At 40.2% G+C, this 20,922-nt stretch overlaps 1 long non-coding RNA gene across 3 annotated transcripts in view; it reads left to right on the top strand.

The window, feature by feature from the left end:
- Positions 1-20,922, top strand: part of LOC118566677 — a 151,020-nt gene that overhangs the window by 38,527 nt on the left and 91,571 nt on the right. For all 3 annotated transcript variants that reach the window (XR_004933204.1, XR_004933205.1, XR_004933206.1), the window contains exon 2: positions 20,354-20,404. This is a non-coding gene — a long non-coding RNA (uncharacterized LOC118566677). The remainder of the gene's footprint in view (positions 1-20,353; positions 20,405-20,922) is intronic.

Consider the following 20,922-nt stretch of genomic DNA (forward strand, 5'->3'; position numbering starts at 1 on the left):
CTCCACTGCAGTTCACTGGGTTCAGCTTGGCCGGGCTGTGCTCTGGCATCATCATCATCATCATCATCAGCAGCAGCAGCAGCAGGAGCAGCACTGGAGCCCCCTCCTCCTTCAGAGACCCATATATCTCCTTCTCTCTTTTCTCTGCTCTTGTTTTTCAGTACTTACTCTATTTTTTCTCCTGTCCTTGTCCCTTATCCCCCCCCCCCCCCCCCCACACACACACACACACACACACATTCCATCCATGTCTCCTCAGCCCTTGGTTAGTACCCACTTCCACTTTTACCTCAGAGTCATTTCGGTGCGCAGCGATGGATCGTTCCTCTTTATGTCTTTCCGTTTGTCTGGCACAATTCACCAGCCTGATGTCGATGTCACAATTGAAATGGACATGATTTAGAACGAAACCAGCCTGTGGAAAAAAACACTCGCAGTTTCAGTCAGGACAAGAGTCATAAAGGAAAACCAAAGAGCACGGCTTGTTTGGACGTTACTGGGTGCAAAATGTCGTTTTCTGCACCTTCACTCGCTCTAAAACCCCTTGCCCCACTTTCTTCACCACATCGCCAACCCCCAGCTGAGCTCACAGTGGAATTCATTTCCTAGAAACAGAACAGGGCTACACGGGAATTTTGCTGCTTGGTTCTTTTATTACAGTGGTGACAAGATGGCCCAGAGCAGACATGCGGTCACAGTTCTCACTGTCCGCTGCGTTTTGGGCGGGCCGAGGTTCGTTAGGTTCACTTGATGCCTGACAGAACAGATTATAAATACATGAAGGCGATCATAGACGAGGTTGTTCTAAATATGAATGTGTGGGGCAATCAGACACGGTTTGTTTATTTGTTATAAGATTCTCCCTGTGCTGCAGGGGCTGCATTGGATGGGTATCAGCTGTCTGTAAGCCAGTGAATGCCACCAGCAGAGTCAGCATCCAGACAGCAGAAAGCTGCAGTATAGATAGATCAGAGGAGGGGAGGCTTGTGTGCGTTTGAGAAAGTGAGAGTGTGTATGTGTCCAGCTCCTTCAGGTCAGAGGTGAAGCGGCCCAAATCCACACAATCTCAGAGGTAGGAGTGCTGAATGCATGTATTGTTCTCTTATTTGGGATTAATAAACTATTTCTGAATTGAATTGAACTGAATTGAATGAATCCGAGTTGAACTCCTCATGCATCAGTGCTGAATTTTTTAAAGCAAAAGTAGGAAATTGTTCCTTAAACCAAATATCAAGAATGACTGCAACAATCCCTCATGAATGACTTGATGCAGGTGGCTTGGTTTCCTTATAATGCTTTTACCAATAAGTGTTATATGAGCAGCTGCCTTTGTATTGTAATTAGAATCAACTTGAACTCCACGTAACCTGATGTGAATGTGACTAGATGATCGTACTGTAATAGAATCACTCGGATTAACTACAACTAAATTTGGACCAAAATTATTTCTGTATTATCAGATCCCAGTGTGGAATCTAGTTTAGTTCAAATGCAATTCTGAGGTCCATTTTATATCTAAATCAACTAATTGCTAGGATTGTTAGGAATTGATTATCATGTTATGGCCTGGTTTGACTGTGTGTTCGCCTCTACACCCAGTAATCAACCTCACAGATCGGTCAGTCTTGTCTGCACAAGGGTTTTATTTTTATTAATAAACCTTTTAAATACAAACACAGTGTCCAGCTGAAATATCAGGTTCTCCATTTATCTGGCATTACAGAATAGTCTAGCCAAAACAAACCCATTGCCGGTCCCATTTTCATTCAAGGACCATACTCATGCTGGACACCTGGGTGTATCATCTGGGGGGGAACCTCTCATTCCTCCTGGTCTCCCTCCCTCCTCAGACTGTCGATCTGAATGCAAAGCTTCAGAACTCGTTGTTCAGAGCAACATGGAGCTCGGTGTGAAGCTGTCATCCAGCGTTTAAATCAGCAGTCACATTTACTTTTTAACAAGTTCTTTTAATGTGGACAACATCTGTGCTCTACCTCTGATTTACACATTTAATAAACTCCTCTCTGTGATTTTTTTTCACAGTTTCTTAGTATTTTCTCCGTGGTTGCCATTTCACCATGAAAGGAAAAAAATCATCTGAACCATTTTTAATCCACATTAACATTCATGAGGTGCTTTGCATTGACCATTTATGGTTGAATCTGGGCGACTAGAGGGCTGAACATGAGGAGAAACCTGGAACGCAAATATTCAGGTACAGCTGTGATCTATAAAGGAACATTGTGTGCGGGTGTGCGTGTGCATGGTTTTATAAATCGGAATTTGTTTTGGCACAGGCGATTTTCTTTTACTTGCTGTACGTATGCTACTGGTATGAATTCTATGCAAAGTTTTCCAAATGAGACCTCTGGAGATTCTGCCTTCTCCCCTGCAGCAAGAGGAGATAGAGTGTCGGTTGTCCTTCGGGGATCCACGCTTACCATCCCACTCCCTGGAACCGCCACACTCCTCCACCTGTTTGGCACGAGCAGCCTGCGTCTGCCTCTGTGTCTGCACTTCCTGTTCCCGCCACGCCATGACTGGCGCTGTCAGAGGGGGGCTCTCGAGACCCCGTCTGCTTCGTCATTTCCGGCGGTTCCTTCCATGACTAGTCTACTCTAGCGGAGTCTGGTGCTTTTTCTTTTGCCTTTGAGCCACACTCCACATCCCCCTCTCACCCCTCCTCTGCCACTGATAGTGAGCTGGAGGAGACTGAGGCAGTATGCCCACAATATTAAGTAGCTAAGAGGGCTCACTCTCCAATCATCCCCTTAGTTAGCAGATATTCTTAAACAGTTAGAACCGAACTATGAGATGACTCTTAAGATTTTCTATTGCAGACCATTATCTACATCTCCCCAGAGTTCTGCGTCTGGACTTGCTGCTTCACAAATCCTGGACTCTGTTGTTTCTGCAACTGAGAGTCATCAGGATGCTTCAGATTCATCCACTGAGGGTCCTCAAGCTGCCTCATAACCTCCCACTGAGGGTCAGCTGGATGCATCAGGACATGCCACTGCGGGCAGGGCCTTCTAAAGCTGCTGGTAGGGCCCAGGGCTAAGGGGTATGGCAGGCCCCCCCCATAAAAACCTACTCCATTTAATCACATCACGTGTGATGATGGCAGCAAACTATCACTGTCGTGATTTAAATGATTTAATAAACCAACCAATAAAACAGAAATTGCAAAGAAAACCATAAGAAATTTAAAGTAGATGCCTTTTTTCCCAAACATTCTGATATCTACGTATTTACAAGATTACATGCATGTGCAAAGACATATGAACACACCATTTGAACAGCACGGCTACAGTGACATGGCCTGAATGCCAGATATCACAGATCCATTTTTACGGCACTAGCAGCCATTGTATCAAAGGTAGGCTGACTGTAAAGGGGGGCTGAGAGAGGGGAAAGATATGCGGAAAGAGTCAAACCTGGGTCAGACGCGTCGGGGACTAAGGCCTCTGTACATGGGCTATGTGTACTACTCCTGTGCCACCAGCACATTGATTCTTTTTTCTATACAGAATTTGCAGTATATTCTAGGTAAAGGACCAGACAAATTCATATTCCTTTTAAATCATTTCACAACTAAAACTTTTAAATACCTAAACAGGGAGATGGTGTGTTTTCCCCCTAGTCTTCTTTGCAGAAAAAGCCATGACTATATACTTTAAATCCAAACCATAAATGATGCATGTCCAGTTGGCATCAACTGGAGGGTCCTCCTGACTCTTTCTTGCTGCATGCCTGATCATGATCAATTTGTGCCTTGATTTTGACATAACCCTGGTTTTGTGTGAAATTCAGTTGCCCTGATATAATCTGTCCTCCTGCAGTCAGGAGACCACATCTGAAAAGCTAGAGAGGCTGATTCTACAGCAGATTTACTAATGAAATAACATGATTTCTTCCACTCATCATACACAACCATTCCTCTACATTTGAAGCTCTTTCCTCACTAAAGCTACAGAATATTTCAACCTGCCTGAGTCTCTAAAACTATCTGTTCCCCCTATATCTAGAACAGAGAAAGAGCAATCAGATCATGGTTTGGTTTGTTGTTATGGTTTTTTTTTTCTCCAAACCATCTATCCAATGCTGTATTAGAGTTTTCATTAGAAAAGTGGTTTTAAAAAATAAGGTGAATAATGATTTTTTTCAGGGTGCTGTAATTGTCGTGTCTAGTGACTGAGCTTCTAGCGGTTTGTTTCAGTGATAAATAAAAGTGTTAGCAAGACCAGTGGGGTGTTAGGTTAAACTATTGTTCAAGTGAACAAAACTCAAATTGGAGAAGTTTGGGGATTATTTCAGCACAAAAAAGACCCAAAACACTAAACCGTGTCAAAAACGAGAACATGTTTAATTTTTCTCAACGAGAAAATAACTTTGACATCTGTGGACTGAAAGATCCGCCTCTCAGGCTGATGTTATTTTTTTAATAAAGCCATAATGCTGCAGGGCAGATTATTTCAGAGGAACTGAATTTTGCACAACAGCGAGTGACTGTTATAAAGGCCAAACTTAACACCTCTCCTCGCCTGATCCTCCCGCTGCTCCTGTCCGTTCCCTGTCCTCCAGCCAGCCCAGCATCCATCTGCACTGGCTGCATTTCTTCCTTCTCTCCCTCAGGTAGTCTGAGAGTGTCCTTCAACAGGATCACCTTCACTGGCAGTTGTTTTAGAAACTCTGTAAGCGTTTGTGTAGTTTCTAGTAATTCTTGAAACTCCTAACAAGTTTTTCTTTTCTTTTCGGAGCACCGCTCACAAATTTTTCCCCTGATGTGCTAACTACTGTCAATCAGTCACGGCAGAAGTGCACAACCTAAAACTAGCTCCTCACGTTCTGATTGGTCAACCCATGGATTATAATCAGTGAGCCCACGTGGGTAATTTTTAATTTGGGGAAATCAGTGGCCGAAGACCTGCATCTAAAGTCATAGGCATATGTCTGAAATGATTGGCAGACAGAGAGCCAAGTTTAAAACATTGATAAATATTACGACCTCAAAACAGTAGGCCCCCTAAACTGTAGGCCCCTGGGTTTAAACCTGTGCAATAAGGCGGCTCTGACTGCAGTTCAGCTGGATGCCTCAGATCCTGCCTCTGAAGGTCAGCTGGATGGTTCAAGACCTGCCACAGTGAGCTCAAGCAAATGGTCATAAATGTTGTTATCTGCACCTCATGTCCATGCTCCAGAGTTTTCTCATGAGAGCGTCCATTTGAACCTGCCTCTAGAGGACCGTGTCCTTCTGTCTTGGGTTTCTGTTGACAGCTCCCTCTACGACTTGAACACCCAGGGCATTGTGACTCCAAGCATTCAGACCCAGTTGTGACTTCAGGTTTCTAGAGCTTCTGCGTGGGTTTCCCTTTCCAGAGCTTCTGCATGTGTTCAGGGTGTGAACGTGTGTGTGAATGGGTGAATGACTAAGACTGTAGTGTAAAGCGCTTTGGAGGTCATCAAGACTAGTTAAAAGCGCTGTACAAGTACCAAGTTCAAGTATGTCAAGCTCCAGGTCACACCAGACACCGAGTTCAAGGTCATGCCAAATTGCAAGCTCCAGGTCTCGCCAGACCTCTTGTCTGACGCCCAGAGACCAAGTCTGCCAAGCTTTGCCAAGATATCCAACTTGCTAAGCTCTTCCCAGTGATCCGGCCTGCTAAATTTAAGCCAGGAGTCAAGCCTGCTAAGAAGCGGCGGTCCTCCTGACTTCACTTGAGGTGTTGCCAGCTTCCAAGAGCCTTGCTCCAGTGTTGCCAACCTCAAATAGCCCTGCACCATTGTCATTGGACTCCAAGAGGCATTGTCTGCCTCCAAGAACCTTGCACCAGCAGTTTGATTTTTCTGTCTTTCCCTTTTTGGACTCTTTTTTGTATCCTGTTTTGGGAGTCTGGAATTTGCCCTTGGGGGGAGGTTCTGTTATACTCTGGCCTGGCTGTCAGTGTATCTGCCTCAACACGTCACAATTAGGATTACCAGCTGCACCTGCTCTGCTCTGCCACTGCATAATCAGCCTCATTCACTTCACCTGGTCCTCTGTCTCCTGTACTGGGCTTTCACAGTCAGTCAGTGCCAGTCGTAATGAATTGATATGAGTAGCCAGGTATGCCGTGAAAAGTATTACAATGTAACATACTAAAACAAAACATTTTATCTGATAAATAAAAGTGAAACAAAACAATACAATACAAGGATGTTAGTATTATTCTATCATAATATTATAGTAATCAATCAGTGGAGTTTCTGAAGGGTACACAGAGTCTGAATTTCTAGACGTTTTACCATTAAACAGATATGTTTTAAGCTAGCTATAGCGTTTTGACTTAACAACACTAGTGTTTGTCTTACTTCCTCCATTACGAACATATGCCGACCAGAGCTTTTTTTATTTGTTATCCTCTGCCTCCCTGGTCCTCCAGAGCTGTCTCTGTCTCTGTGCAGCTATGCAAGGGGTGAGGGGGTGTCTGTCCTCACTCTAGGAGCTTCAGCAAGACAACAAGACTCGACTGAGCCGAATGGACTGCATACATTGTTTACATTGTTTAAGAATAATAAGTAGGGTCATTGGGAGCGGATAGGCCAACACATCATGAAATGTACAGATGGCCAGTCCACCCCTGAAACCCTCTTTTTAGCCTATATCACTTTAGAAATGTCAGCTTTAAGGCCAGAAACCACCAAACATTGATACAAAAATGCAGCTTGAGCTGTTAAAAAAATAAACTGCAAACATCGCAACCTTTATAGTACAGAAGGGATACCTATCAACACTATAATTGCACAGTTCCCACATTGCTAAGGAAGGTGCACATTCCTATATATCTTAAAATTGATCTTTTCATTTTTAATTTGAGCCATATTTTCTAAAAATCCAATAAGAATTAAGGGTTGTATGGCCATTTTTTGACAGATGTGTGCTCATTCTGCATTAGAACAGCATGGTTTCCTTGACAAGAAAGAGTGTGTGCACATTAGTAGCTATAACGGCTAATGGGGATATATATTAATGCCAGACACCTCATTGGCTTCTGTTGTCTGGACACGACCTGGACTGTAATTGAACACGAACCTTGCCCAGCTGGATTTGTCACCCTTGTCTGCACCAGGGTTTTATTTTTATTAAGATACCTTTTAAACCCACACTCTGTGTCCAGCTGAAGTAAAGGGTTCTCTCCGTGTCTGGCATAACATTGATTTGATAAATTTAAAAGAAAACCTAAACTAAATTGAAAATGCAAAAAGACAAAGCTAATAACTGGTTAGTAAAATGTATCATCAGTCTAATGCTTATCCAGATAAAACTGTGGATTTACATACACTGTATCAACAGACACATTTTTTTAACATTCAGTCAAATATTGCTGTGACTTTAAACAATTTCAGAAAGCCCAGCAGATGATATCATGGCTTGAGTTGTCCAAGTTAAACTAATGCCCACCTGTGGAAATATTTCAAGGCAGCACCTCTTTGTGTGGTATTATGTGAAAATCAAAAGAAAACAACCAAGATAGGAAGAGAGTTGTGGACCTCAACATGTTTGGTTCACCCAAGTGTACAGTATGAACAGCATTATAATGTCAATCCAACATACAGTCAAAGAAAAAGCCAGGTTCTGAGCCCCAGAGATGAACGTGTTGTGATAAAGATTTCTGTATCAGCTTCACAACAAGAAGTGAGGACCATGTATAGATGCTCCTTAATCTGCTGACAGAAATGAGTCTTGTACAAACATGACCTGAAAAGCCACTCAGTGAGGAAGAAGCCATTAATCTAAAAGGAACTTAAAAAGCCAGGCCAAAGTTTTCTAATACACTCAAGACTTAATTTATTTTGTTTCAGTGAAATTAAATTTAAAGGGTTTAGCCAATAATGATCATTGTTGAACTTCAATGAAGTATAGAAACAAAAATTAAGCAACATGTCAATACATCATCTTGGAAGTCAAAGCTCAGCCACAAATGGGTCTTCCAGTACAATGAGCTTAGACATTCGGCCTAATTAGAGTGGCTTACGGACTGCAGTGTTTTTGAGTTGCCTTTGAAATGTCATAATCTCTGTCCAATAGAAAATGTGTGGGCAGAGCTGAAAAGGTGTGTGTGAGAAAGGCGGCCTGAAAATGTGACCCAGTTACAACAGTTATGTCAGGAGGAATGAGTCAAAATCCTAGCAAACTTCTGACAAGCTATAAGCCCTTTTATAACTTTGGTTTTGGGAGACGAGAATGATTGTTGTGGCAACGCCAAGCAGATCCACCATTATGTATTTTTCCAGTTTCGTTAAATAGCTATGTTCTTTAATTACAGTAACATAAGAAAACACATATGCACATCTAATTTTATCAAACCTCAAAAAAAAAAGACTGCCATAATCCATCAGTTGTAGCAGTGGTAGACATATAACCTCAGAATTTTGGCAGGATTTCAAACCTTTGCAAAAGTCCTCAGGCAGAACCCATTTTTTCATTTGTCTGAAACAAAATTCAGACAACATTGAGCGGAACGTGGTGAAACATCTTTCAATACACTTGGAAAATGATCCAGACAACTGCTGAAAAATATCACAAAAAGCATGTCAAAGATAGTTGAGGTGAGCAGAAGAATAACAGTGTTCACAACAAATATGGACTCAAGATTGTTAGATCATTCTTGTATACAGGAAAAAGATTTCTGATTTGGTTTACACTTACGTCTTTAAACAGTCATAAATCGATATGCTAACTTCCTAAATTTAAAGCAACACACAAATATTACAGGTAACTCTGAAACAGTCCTGTAGAAACAGAGGAAGCATGTTGCTCAAAGAGAATAGACACTGGATGTTACAGAATATCACAAAAAAATGTCTCTATATGATGTGAGACAGTTAAGTAGGGCAAAGAATAAAACATGTTCCTGTATAAAAGAGATGAGTGCAGCTCATATTAACTTGCTATACTAAGCATCACTGGGCTGTGAAGAGTACTTCGGTCAACAATATCTGGTTAACACCAATGGATGGGGTGTAGGCTAAGGTTATAGACACCAAATGTGAAAAAGGATAAAGATCCATTGATCATAGTTTATTTCCGATCTTTGGTTTTATTAAAACTCTGACCTGTATCAATTTAAGCAAGTACCAATGTATCTTTAAGAACCATAAATAACAGTATTCAAAATATGTATTTATCACTTACTGGGGTAAGTGATCAGAAGCAAAGGTAATGCCACACTTTGTGTGACACAGCATTAAATCAAGGTTTTACTGTCTTGAATACAAAATGATTTGGAGTCAAGTATATTTAGCATATTAGCAGTTAACACGATTACCTCAATTAGCAATAATTACTCTAAAGATTAGTCTTTATGGCATTCCTTTAAGACCTGCTTTTTACCTCTGATACTTTCAAAACATTAACAAATTTCCAAATCTAGCATATTGTCCCTTTGGCAATTTGATGAAAAAAGTGTTTACAAACCAACAACCTGTGGCAAAAAGCTTATTTTTGTATCTGAAAAGTTGGATACAAACTTTCAAAGAAGCAAAATGATAACTATTCACCAAAGTCAAGCTCTCTGTTGCATCGGACTGATGGAACAGCCAAGATGCCTTCGTAGAAAATAGTTTTCTTTTAAACAGCTTCTTAGGCCATTTTTAAATGTCTTGTTTATATTGAAAACAGCAGTCTCCTTCACACAATAGGACCTTCCACACCATAGAGCGTCGTGGTCAGTGTAATTTCCCTTTGGAATTAGTAATGTATTTTTGAATTGAATTAAACTGGTAGTTTATACTTGTATTCACTGATTTTAACTTTCCTACCTGTCACCGGTCAGGTCTGGACAATCTCAAATCACCAAGTCACTAGCTGATTTCTCTTTGCATCACTTAAAAGGGATGTATGGAAAAAAAAGCTGGAACAAATTTTTCAAAGAAACATAACTTGATTCATTTTGGTGCCCGGACATTACCTTTACACACCTATTAATTTCTTTTAGTAGTTAAGTATTTCATAGCAATAAATACTTTCCATTCATCCATTCTCTCAATCCAACCAATCCCTGCAGGGTCTGGTGCCATTCTCCAGTGGTCAGTGGAAAAGATAAAAGATAATTAAAAGGTTGCCAGTCTACCAGAGGATCAATGATTATTTTGAAAAACAAGAACAAAAGCTCAAATCTGACTTAAAAATCAATTGCAATTAATTTTTCTTAAAAGAAAAAAAAGATTTTCACCCTAATTCCATTGGGGTTGTAATCCCTGTTTTGGCCAATTGACTGTTATGACATTTGAGAGATTATAAACCCTGATCAAACCAAAGCAATAATGGATGAACTGCTGGACCCACATAACATGCTTCTGCACAGAGAATTTTGAGCAGATCACAGCATATTACTTAAAAGGAGCAACTGTCAAAGTATGAAGAGACCCCAAGGTGTGGAAAGACTCTTGGCAGATGGGTTCTTTTTGGCCTTCTACAAAGAGGATAGCATAATACATTTACTCTGGATATGTTGGCAGATCATACATCATGTAAATCTCGTGTTCCACCAAATCCCATAGGTATTCTATTGGATTGGGATCTGTTGACTGTGGAGGCCAATGGAGTACAGTGAACTCATCGCCATGTCTAAGAAACGTGCATTAGATGACTGGATGTTTGTGACATGATGCAATATCTTATTGAAGTGGCCATCATGAGATTGATAGACTGTGGTCATAAAGGGGTGGACATGGCCAGCAATAATACTCACATAGGCTGTTTAATTCTTACAAAGGGGCCGAAAATATGCCGAGAAGATCCCCCAAACAGTTATGTGACCACTCCCAGTCTGTACTATTGCTCCAAGGCAGGAATGAACCAGGCTTTTACTCTGGGTTCTGATCCTGCCTGATTTTGCACTTCAAATCACAACTCATCCGACCTGGCCATGTTTGCCCAAAGTTTATTTTTCAATTTTCATGAACCCGATTGAACTGTAGTCTCACTTTGTTGTTCAGAGAAGACAGGAGTAGTCCCCTGCTGCAGTCCGCCAGCTTCACACTTCAACGTATTTTGTGCTCCATGGTTCTAGTGCTTATTAGTCTTAAACTGCTCATTCTTTTCAGACCTCTGACGCCAACAAGGGATTTGTGTCCCTATAACTGCTGCTCACTGAATACTGTCTCTTTTTCTGACCATTCTCTCTCACCAGTGAGATGGTTGTGCACAAAAATCTCTGTATAGATCAGCAGGTTCTGAAATCCTTAGTCCGGCCTGTCTGGCACCAACAGCCATGCCACATTCAAAGTCACCTACATCCCCCTTCTCCTTCATTCGGATGCTCAGTCTGAACTTTCTAGATGCCCAGATGTACCTAGTTGTTCATCTGTGATTGGCTGGTTTACTGACTGTGTTAACAAGCAATTGAACATGTGTATCTAATAAAGTTGGTGGTTAGTGTGTACAACATTCTGCTTTTGAGAAAACTATATGTATTGCAAATGTCTGCTGACATTTAGTGATGCTACAGGTGCACAAGTTTCTTGCTTATTACACATGTGGTCACTTGGCTGGTTTTGCTGGCAGGAAGGAGGAACTTGGCTGACCTCTGCTGGCCTTTGACCGATAGTGTTGTTATGTTAGACATTGGTAATGAAGTGATGGAAATGTTCTTTCTTCCTTTTTTTTTTTTCTTTCTTTCTTTTTTTCTTGCTTGCTTGATTGAAGCTGGCAAGCAGCATTGTCTGCCTTTTACTATGGAGTCTTTATGTGTTAAATGCTGCAGTATTCTCAGACATTAAATCCATATCTCCTCACATCTATGTTCTAACTCTAAATATTTTTATTTTAACATCAATAAAATATTAACAGCCATTTCTCTAAGCAGGCGACTAGACGGACAGTACTGAAAACCACAGTACATAATAAGGATTTAGTCAGTGAAAGCCCATAACTGTCCATCCACCATATGAAGAACAAACTAGAATCAGATCCAGGGGACTTCTCGGAGAAATGAGCAGAATGATGGAGGGAGAGAGAGAGAGAGTAAGAAAAAGAGAGAAAGAGAGGGAGGGAAGCAGATGGCTGGAAATATAGCCTGCTAAATTATTCATCCAGGCTGGAGTCTGGAGATAGATAGATGGATTGGAGCTGGCATGGACAGTTTTATTAGGATTCCGAGAGCTGCGAGGAGAGTGGTTCAAAACTCTGTAATTGCCTTTTGAGACTAAGAAAAGTGATTGCATTGCAGCAGCTTTTTGCTGCAGGGATTGGGTCTTAAGTATTCGACAAAAGTTTGAATTAAGCATTAATGCATATGTGTAAAACTTTTAAAACATAAAGAAAAGTTGGAATTCTGTTTATCTCATAACAGCTCCAGTGATTTGAGTTGTAGCGTGGCCCTTTGTCCTTACACCTGAGATCATAATAAAATAAATGGGACCCAGTGTTTTTTATTTGATTGTTTAAGACATAGTAGTTGTTTGTAAAGTGCTAAAAGTCCTAAAAGTGGAAGAATCATCTTTTCCAGCTGTCCAAAAATGACCCAACATTTCATGTCTGGCATAAAAAAGTTGTGGCCTTTTTAGCTGGGGTAAACCCATGTCCGTTTACAAGTTGCAGGGATGTTATAGGATCCTAAAAAGCCACATAAAGTTTTATTTATAACACACTTTTCATATAGAATCTTAAAGTGCTACAAAACAGTAAAAAAATTAACAAACATGAAAATAATAAAATCTAAAGCTAAAATATCAATCAAAAAAAACTGGAAGACAGAAATGCTTTCTGTTATTATTTAAAAGACTCGTCAGTCTGCAGCACCCTCAAATAAACGCGACACTCACTCCACAATGAATGACAACTGAGACGCCCGTCTTCGTTTGAGGTCAGTTTTGTTAAAGAAGCGTGGAAACAAAAAGAGCCAGAGGACCGGAGGGAGCACCATGAGGTGCATGAACAATGGTTCTTTAAGATAATCAGGTGCACTCCCACATCTTGGTTCCAGGTGTCAGCACAGGTCTTGTATTGAATCTGGACAGAGATGGGAAGCCAATGGAGAAATATAGAATGGGAGTGATATGGTTTTATGTTTCAGTTTGCTGTCTAGCAGCTCTATTTTTGGATAGACTTAAACTTTGTAGTTTTTTATTTATTTATTTTTAGAAATACTGAACAGCAGGGAGTTGCAGTAGTCCAGTCTGGAAGAGATGAAGGCATGGATGAGTTTTTGAGCAACTGGCTGGGTTAGGGATGGATAGAGGGCAGCAAAGTTTTTCCTATGAAACAATTTAGTTTTGCAAAGGTGTATTATGTGGGTGTCAAAAGACAGGGGATGGTCAAACATTACACCAAGACTACTAAGACTGGTGACAGAAGAGGAGTGTTATGTCCTGACCAGAAAAATGTGATGAAGGTTATAGTGGATGACTGTAGCTGATGGGGAGTGCCAACCCGGATAAAATTCTGGGTCATCCATATCTTTATCTCCTCCAAATAGAGTGTGAGTAAAGAGAGTGAATATTGAAGTGAGGTTGATGGTGAGATGGAGGGTGGATAGGAGTTTGTTTTGATGTAAAATTGTGTATCATCTGCGTAGTAGGGAAACAATGTTTCAAAGTGGGTGATGCTGTTTCCAAGGGGAAGCATGAAGAGAATGAATATAGTAGGTCCCAGGATTGAGCCTTGGAGAACCCCCGTTGGATGCAGTGTAGTCTGAGAATCTTATGATCTATGGTATCAAATGCTACTGTCAAATCAAACTAAATGAGAAGGAGCACCAGGATCTGCTGCCAATGGGAAAAGGGTTGAGTGAATATGTGGACTTCTATCCGTTCCACCACATTCCACTCATTAGTCCAATGATAAACTATAGAATATACCCCAGTGCTGACCCAGCATTTATAAGATGGCATGCTGTTTCAGCTACATTAGGTCATGTGTTTTGGAACTGTCAGTTGTTGAATAGCTTTGGAAAAATGTCTTCAAGGTCATTACCAACATGAGTGGGAGTACACTAAGCACCTTCCCTCCATAGTGGCATCTTTGGGATATTTCCTCCAGAGTTCCGAGTCTGTAAAACACAGGCTAAAGCAACAGTGTTTACCTTAATAATAGCTCACAGACTCATTGATCTCCAGTGGAAGTCTAACCAACCCCCTGCTTGTGATAGCTGATCAAAGAGATGCTGTCCAGGCTACAGTTAGAAAAAGAAGATACAACAGAAAGGGATGTCATGAAAAATTTACAGAGACCTGATCATCATTCACTGAGCTTATAACAAATATAGATATGTAGTATACAAGATTCTCTAAGAATAACTTGTAACCTTGCTTAACTTAGCAGTTTCCACACACATACATGTACAATAATGAGGTACACTCCCTTTTCTTCCCTTCCTTCCTTTGTCACCTAATACAAATAGAGGTGGTTATGTACATGGAAAATAGATGTTATTTATTTAACAAGTTAGTCATATGTATTTAGTTATTTTATTTCATTTGTTTCGGACATATTGTTTCTTTTTTATAAAAAAATAATTCTCTTTAGGACTTTTTATAAAGTCCTAAAGGTGACTCTGTTCAGGGTGACTCAGAGTGCTGTGTTTCACCAAAGTATCTCCCTGCAGTTTAGGGTTCCAGAATGGGATGAATAAACAGCAAAATTGAAAAAAAGAAGAAAAATCGCTGCAGAGGGAAATTAAATGGTGTGTGCAATATGATTTGTGGTCAGCATATGAAGTAATCTGCTGCTTGAAGTTCAATGGTCCTTGAGTGGGTCTCTGAGTGTTCACTTCATACAGCTGGACAGATTACTGTAGTTCGCCACAGAACGCATACAGAATTAAAAATGTTAATTTTCTAAAATATTTGTATTAAAATAAAAAAATAATTTATTAGACTTTGTAGACTATATTTGCATTCTCATCCTAACTTGCCTCAGTCAACATGTTGAGACAGCAAATATATCCATGCAGCATTGTGCATCATGTGCGACTGTGCCAGATCCGAGCGCACACATGCCCGGACGCAGATGCACACACGCTCCTGAGCGGAGGGCTCCAGGGAAATAGAGCAGAGAGGAAGCTACGTGCCTTCGCCAAGCAAAGGCTGTCTGGTGTCATGGCAACCAGAGCAGATTACCCCACCCTCCATCAGTCAGAGACGAGCAAGTGGTGGAGAGGAAATGCAAACAGCCACAAAGAGCAGAGGCAGAAATGTAGGTAGACATTCCCCGGTAGGATTTTTAAATGATCTGCCATTCCAAATATTCAGCCTGAATGGGACTTAGGGAGAGGAAGATGGTCTCCGGCAATGACCTGAAGAACGAAAAGAAAACATTTTGTTATAGGCATGGGCGTGGAGAGGTAGAGAGAAAAAGCAAGGAAAAGAAAATTGAAAGGTTCTTGATGTGTGTGGGGAGGCCTTGAACACAGAAGAGCTAAATTCATGAAGGGTATATACCTTGATTAAAAGGTGCGCATTTACCCAGCATGTAGCTTTACTGAAGGGTTGAACGGTTGGCAGCACGCAAACATATTTCATGCCACCACATTTCCGTTGAAGTGGATTTAGCAGGAGATATTTTCTTTGTGTGCACGGCATGTGTGGAAGTGCTGCTGCTGGCGGGCATCGGAGGGATGCTGGGCGGGATGCGGAGCAGAGGCAGTGATGCACGACCAAGTTGACAGCAAGGAAGAGGAGAGCAGATAATGTTAGAGCCTGCATGGCGGTATGAAATGGTGCTTTTCTACATGACATGGGTGTGGAAGAGATAAATGGCGCCGACATGAAGTGAGGAGAGGGAAAGGAGGGAAGGAGGCTGAGGTCGTTTGAGGATATCGCCCCAAACGATAAATTGACTGCGGCACCGCCATCGTCCACAGTTACATCACAGCTGAACTCAAACTCAGGATGAACCTCTCCCTCCCTCCCACCTCCTTTTTTTTTTCTCTGCCACGCTGTAAATGCTTCAGAGACCACTTCTGATAGTTTGGAAACCAAACAAAGTAGACTGAGCATGTACAATGGGACATATCATATTTTAGGCACTACAATGGGCCGTGAAAGAAAGTCTGAACTAAGCTTTTTTTATGTGCTATCTGCACCATCATATGGTCTATTCATTGTTGCAACACATCCTACCGCTGTATACGCACTGCTCACATGTCATGTTGTCTCACAAATAACTTTTCTGTACATAAAAAGTGTTGTCTTTGGTTTGCAGCTACATTCCTAACAAATGACAAACTTATATATAATGTTTTTCCTTTGTCTTCTGTTTTTACTCTGAGCCTTGCAACCAAATTTTGCTCAAATGTAGATTGTTAATGAGTAGTTGAATGACAATGTAGTCTGTCTAACTCTAAGTCTAATAAATGGCTGGATGGATCCATGCTTTCATTTTGTTTATTCTACATCTACATACCTAAATCTATTAATTTGCTACTAAGTGATTAGCTATTTGTGGTAATACGTATTTGGACAGAAGTACTAAGTGCCTTGGTATAGCCAGAAGTGGAAAGAGTACCAAAATAATGCACTCAAGTAAAAGTATAGTTACTTTAATAACATTTTAATTGAATACTAGTAAAGTTACCAGTGTAAAATGTTACCCAAGTAAAAATAGAGTAACGCATTAAAAATTTACTTTAAATAAAAGTTACTTAGCTACTTTTTTATGCGCAGAAGACAATACCTCTTGTGCATTTCACCAAAGAAGAAGGAGATATTTGTTTCAAACAGTTTTTAAAAAAATTGAGCTTTTTAAACCCTTTATTAACAAATATGATTTCAAATGTAACAGGGTAATATACTTAAATCATACATACAAATACAAATTCAGCTTTTGTAAACTACTTAAAAATTACAAAGTACACAGAAATTGTACTTAATTACAAAAGCACGAGTACACGAGTACTTACTTTCCACCCCTGGGTATAGTTTAAGGCTCTCAAACTGTGGTGCTGGGATCACTTATAATAGTAAAGAATTTTGACAATCAGTCATTTTAAAGATAAATTCGAAGCTGGGATTCAGAACAAATATGTCTCTAAAGCTGTTTGAAAAAAGGTATATCTCCATTTAGTTTCAACTTATCAAAAGAGGAATGCAGTGGAGAATATTTCAAGAAGTCCAAGCATAAATTGAAGCAGACGAAGAGGAAGTGCTGATGGCTAGTTATTCATCTCTGGAGTCAGAACATAAATCTGTGATAAACATCCGACCCAATAAACAAAGTTCCAGTTGCAAGTCAGAAAGCCAGCAGGGTATCACTAATAGTGACATGCTAAACATTAGGAATATAAGCTAATAACAGCTCAAAACTACGCTGCTGTCCTCTGTGTACTACATTATATTGTATGTTGATTGTATGTGTCAACTTGTTGACACATACAATCAACATAATTTCCATCATCAACCATCCATCATCAACCGAAATAATCGGTTTATGATGGAAATTTTCACAATGTTTTAAACTGAGGGCAGCCATCTTGGGCATGGAGGTGTGAGTTGGTGAGAAGTCCCGTGGGTAATGCCCATGTCAGATTCAATTAAATTCAATGCAATTTTATTTATATAGCGCCAAATCATGAAACATGTCATCTCAAGGCACTTTACAAAGTCAAGTTCAATCATACTATACAGATTGGGTCAGATTATACAGATTGGTCAAAAATGTCCTATATAAGGAAACCAGTTGATTGCATCAAAGTCCCGACAAGCAGCATTCACTCCTGGGGAAGCGTAGAGCCACAGGGAGAGTCGTCTGCATTGTACATGGCTTTGCTGCAATCCCTCATACTGAGCAAGCATGAAGCGACAGTGGGAAGAAAAACTCCCCTTTAACAGGAAGGAAAACCTCCAGCAGAACCAGGCTCAGTATGAACGGTCATCTGCCTCGACCGACTGGGGGTTACTGAAGACGGAGCAGAGACACAACAAGAGAGACAAAAAAGCACAGAAGCACACATTGATCTAGTAATCTGTTCTACATTAGATGGTAGTAGCGGGTGAGCCGTCTTCTCTGGATGATGTCACAGTTAACAGAACGCCAGACCAGGTATACCTACTATGAAGATAAAAGAGAGAGAACAGAAAATTAAAGCAGAAATAACAACACGTAATGCATAATTGATGGAAGTAAAAACAAAAAAAATAGGCCCCTATTATTTTTTATATCCTGTTGCCATCCGAAGCACTAAGGTGTGGAACTTGGTGATCATTTTTAACCGGTTCTATTCAGTGAAGTTAAAGTTAAAAGCACTTCTGGCTCCCTTACCAGCAATTCAATGATTTGGTAGTTGTTTTTCTAAGGTTGTATTGTGACACTTTTTCTGGTGAGAAAATAGTTAAGAATGAAATATCCAGCGATCTATGACCCATAACCTCATCATTATAAAAATAATAACAAACAAATAAATAAATAAATTACTGACATTTAGCTGAACCGGGTTCACAATGGCCACATTAAAGGAAAGAAGAAATAATACAGGGAGCTGGTTCACCATGTTTTTCTGAACCATGCAGTCATCTACTTCATCCAACTGATGCAAACTACAACACAAGCCCCAAGCATTATTAACCCTCCTTTATGTTCATCCATACAGCTAAAGTGATGAACAAAAAATAATCATTTTAAGTGCTTATTTTTTTTTAAAGTATCATAATGTCTTCTGCTGATATCACCTCTTCAATTATAAAAATGCATTATATTTTTATAATTGAAGATATAAATGGTATACAAGAAAATGCATTAGCCTTGTTGAAGTTTAATATGGATGAGCTTTTCTATGAAATGTTGATAAATGAGTATATTTACCTTTGTTTTGTCAGATGTGTTGAGGAAGTTATATAAACTCACCTACCAGTTTGCAAACTCTGTATGGGACAGATGTGATATTTCTTGTAGAAATGGTAAGGCAAGGCAAGTTTATGTGTAAACCACTTTTCAGAAACAAGACAATTCAAAGTGCTGTACATGAACAGAACATAAGAAACGAAAACATACAGAGGAAAGTACACTGCAGTGGATTAATTGCAACAGATACATTGGACTATAAACTTAATCTAATGATGTTTCAGTTAACATTCAAAACCAACTCTAAACAAACAGGTTTTTTAACCCTAAACTTAAAGGAACTCAGGGTTTCAGCATTTTCCTGTCTTCTGAGAGTTTATTCCACATATGTGGAGCATAAGAACTAAATGCTGTTTCGCCATGTTTGGTTCAGGTTCTGGGTATGCAGAGTAGATTTGAGTCAGAAGACCTTAGTGGTCTGGAGGGTTGATACACCGATAACAAGTCTGTGATGTATTTAGGTGCTAAGCCATTTAGGGATTTATAGACTAACAGAAGTATTTTAATATCTATTCTCTGAGATACAGGGAGCCAGTGTAAGAACTTTAGAACTGGGGTGATGTGCTCTACTTTCTTAGTCTTAGTGAGGATGCGGGCAGCAGCGTTCTGGATCAGCTGCAGCTGTCTGATCCACTTTTTAGGCAGACCTGTGAAAACACCTTTGCAGTAATCAATTCGACTAAAGATAGACACATGGATTTTATTTTCTAGATAATCTTGGAAATGTTCTTCAGGTGATAGATCGACTTTGTAATTATCTTTACATGCCTTTGAAGGTTCAGGCTTGAGTCCATCACTACACCCAGATTTTGGGCCTGATCTGTGGTTTCTAGCTGTAGTAACTGAAGCTGTGTATTAAATCTTGATCCCTCTTCCATTGGTCCAAAAATTATTACTTCAGTTTTGTTTTTATTTAACTGTAGAAAACATCCATTCATTGATTTCTTCTAAGCATTTACTCAGTGGTTGAATGGGTTCATAGTCATCCCGGGACATCATGATCAAGAGCTGTGTGTCGTCTGCATTGTTATGGCAGCTGATGTTGTTGTTTTTAATGATCTGAGCAAAAGGGAGCATGTAGATATTGAATAGCAGGGAACCCAAGATGGAACCTTGGGGAACTCCAAATGTATTTTTTGTCACCTCTGATGTAGAGTTACCTACTGATACAAAACGTGATGGTGCACTGAGGTCCACTAATACGAGTATTGTGGTTCTTCCACAGTCTGCATTTATATGGAATTCATTGAACACCTTAACAAGGCAGTCTCTGTAATGTGGGGAGCATGGAAACCTGACTGCAAGACGTCAAAGTGGCTTGTCATTGTGGTATTTAATTGTTGTAACACAGCTTTTTCAATAATCTTACTGATGAAGTGTACGTTTGAAATGGGCTTGTAGTTCTGCACTAGCAGATCGTCTAAGTGTTGCTGTGAAAAAAATACATGTTTTTTTTATTTTTTTTATTTCTTAATTCTGTGAGAGCAGAAAGCAACCCAGTTACTGACCTATTTATTGTCTTCTTGCTTCCAGAAGCTGCCACAACAACAGATCTGAATGTACAGGTTACCAAAAATGTGATCTGTAAGTAACCACGTCTCTTACTATATACGTATATGCATTTGGAAGGGATCATAAGGTTTTTGGTGAATTTAACATAGAAAGAAAGAAAAGCTGTACAATCCAAAGTGGGATAGATGTCTTCTCTCCAGACTAGACCAGGTTTTGCCCAGAAAGTTTGCCAGTTATCAATGTAGCCCACAGCGTTTTCAGGACACCACATGGACAACCTGCTGCGAAGGGATGATATGTGGCTAAACATGTCATCAATGGTCAGATCAGGCAGGGGACCAGGGAAAATTACAGAGTCCGACATTGTTTTAGCAAACTTACACACCGAAGCAACACTAACTTTAGTGACCTCCGTTTGGTGTAACTTGGTGTTATTACCGCTAGTGTGAATAACAATCTTATTTACGCTTATCCTTAGCCAGCAGTTTCAGGTAGGATTTGATGTTGCCCGTTCTGGCCCCTGGCATGCATTTGACTATGATCCCTGGTGTCTCTAATGCCACGTTTCTGACTATAGAGCTACCAATTAC

The sequence above is a fragment of the Fundulus heteroclitus genome, chromosome 18 (assembly GCF_011125445.2).
Source record: "Fundulus heteroclitus isolate FHET01 chromosome 18, MU-UCD_Fhet_4.1, whole genome shotgun sequence".
NCBI lineage: Eukaryota > Metazoa > Chordata > Actinopteri > Cyprinodontiformes > Fundulidae > Fundulus > Fundulus heteroclitus.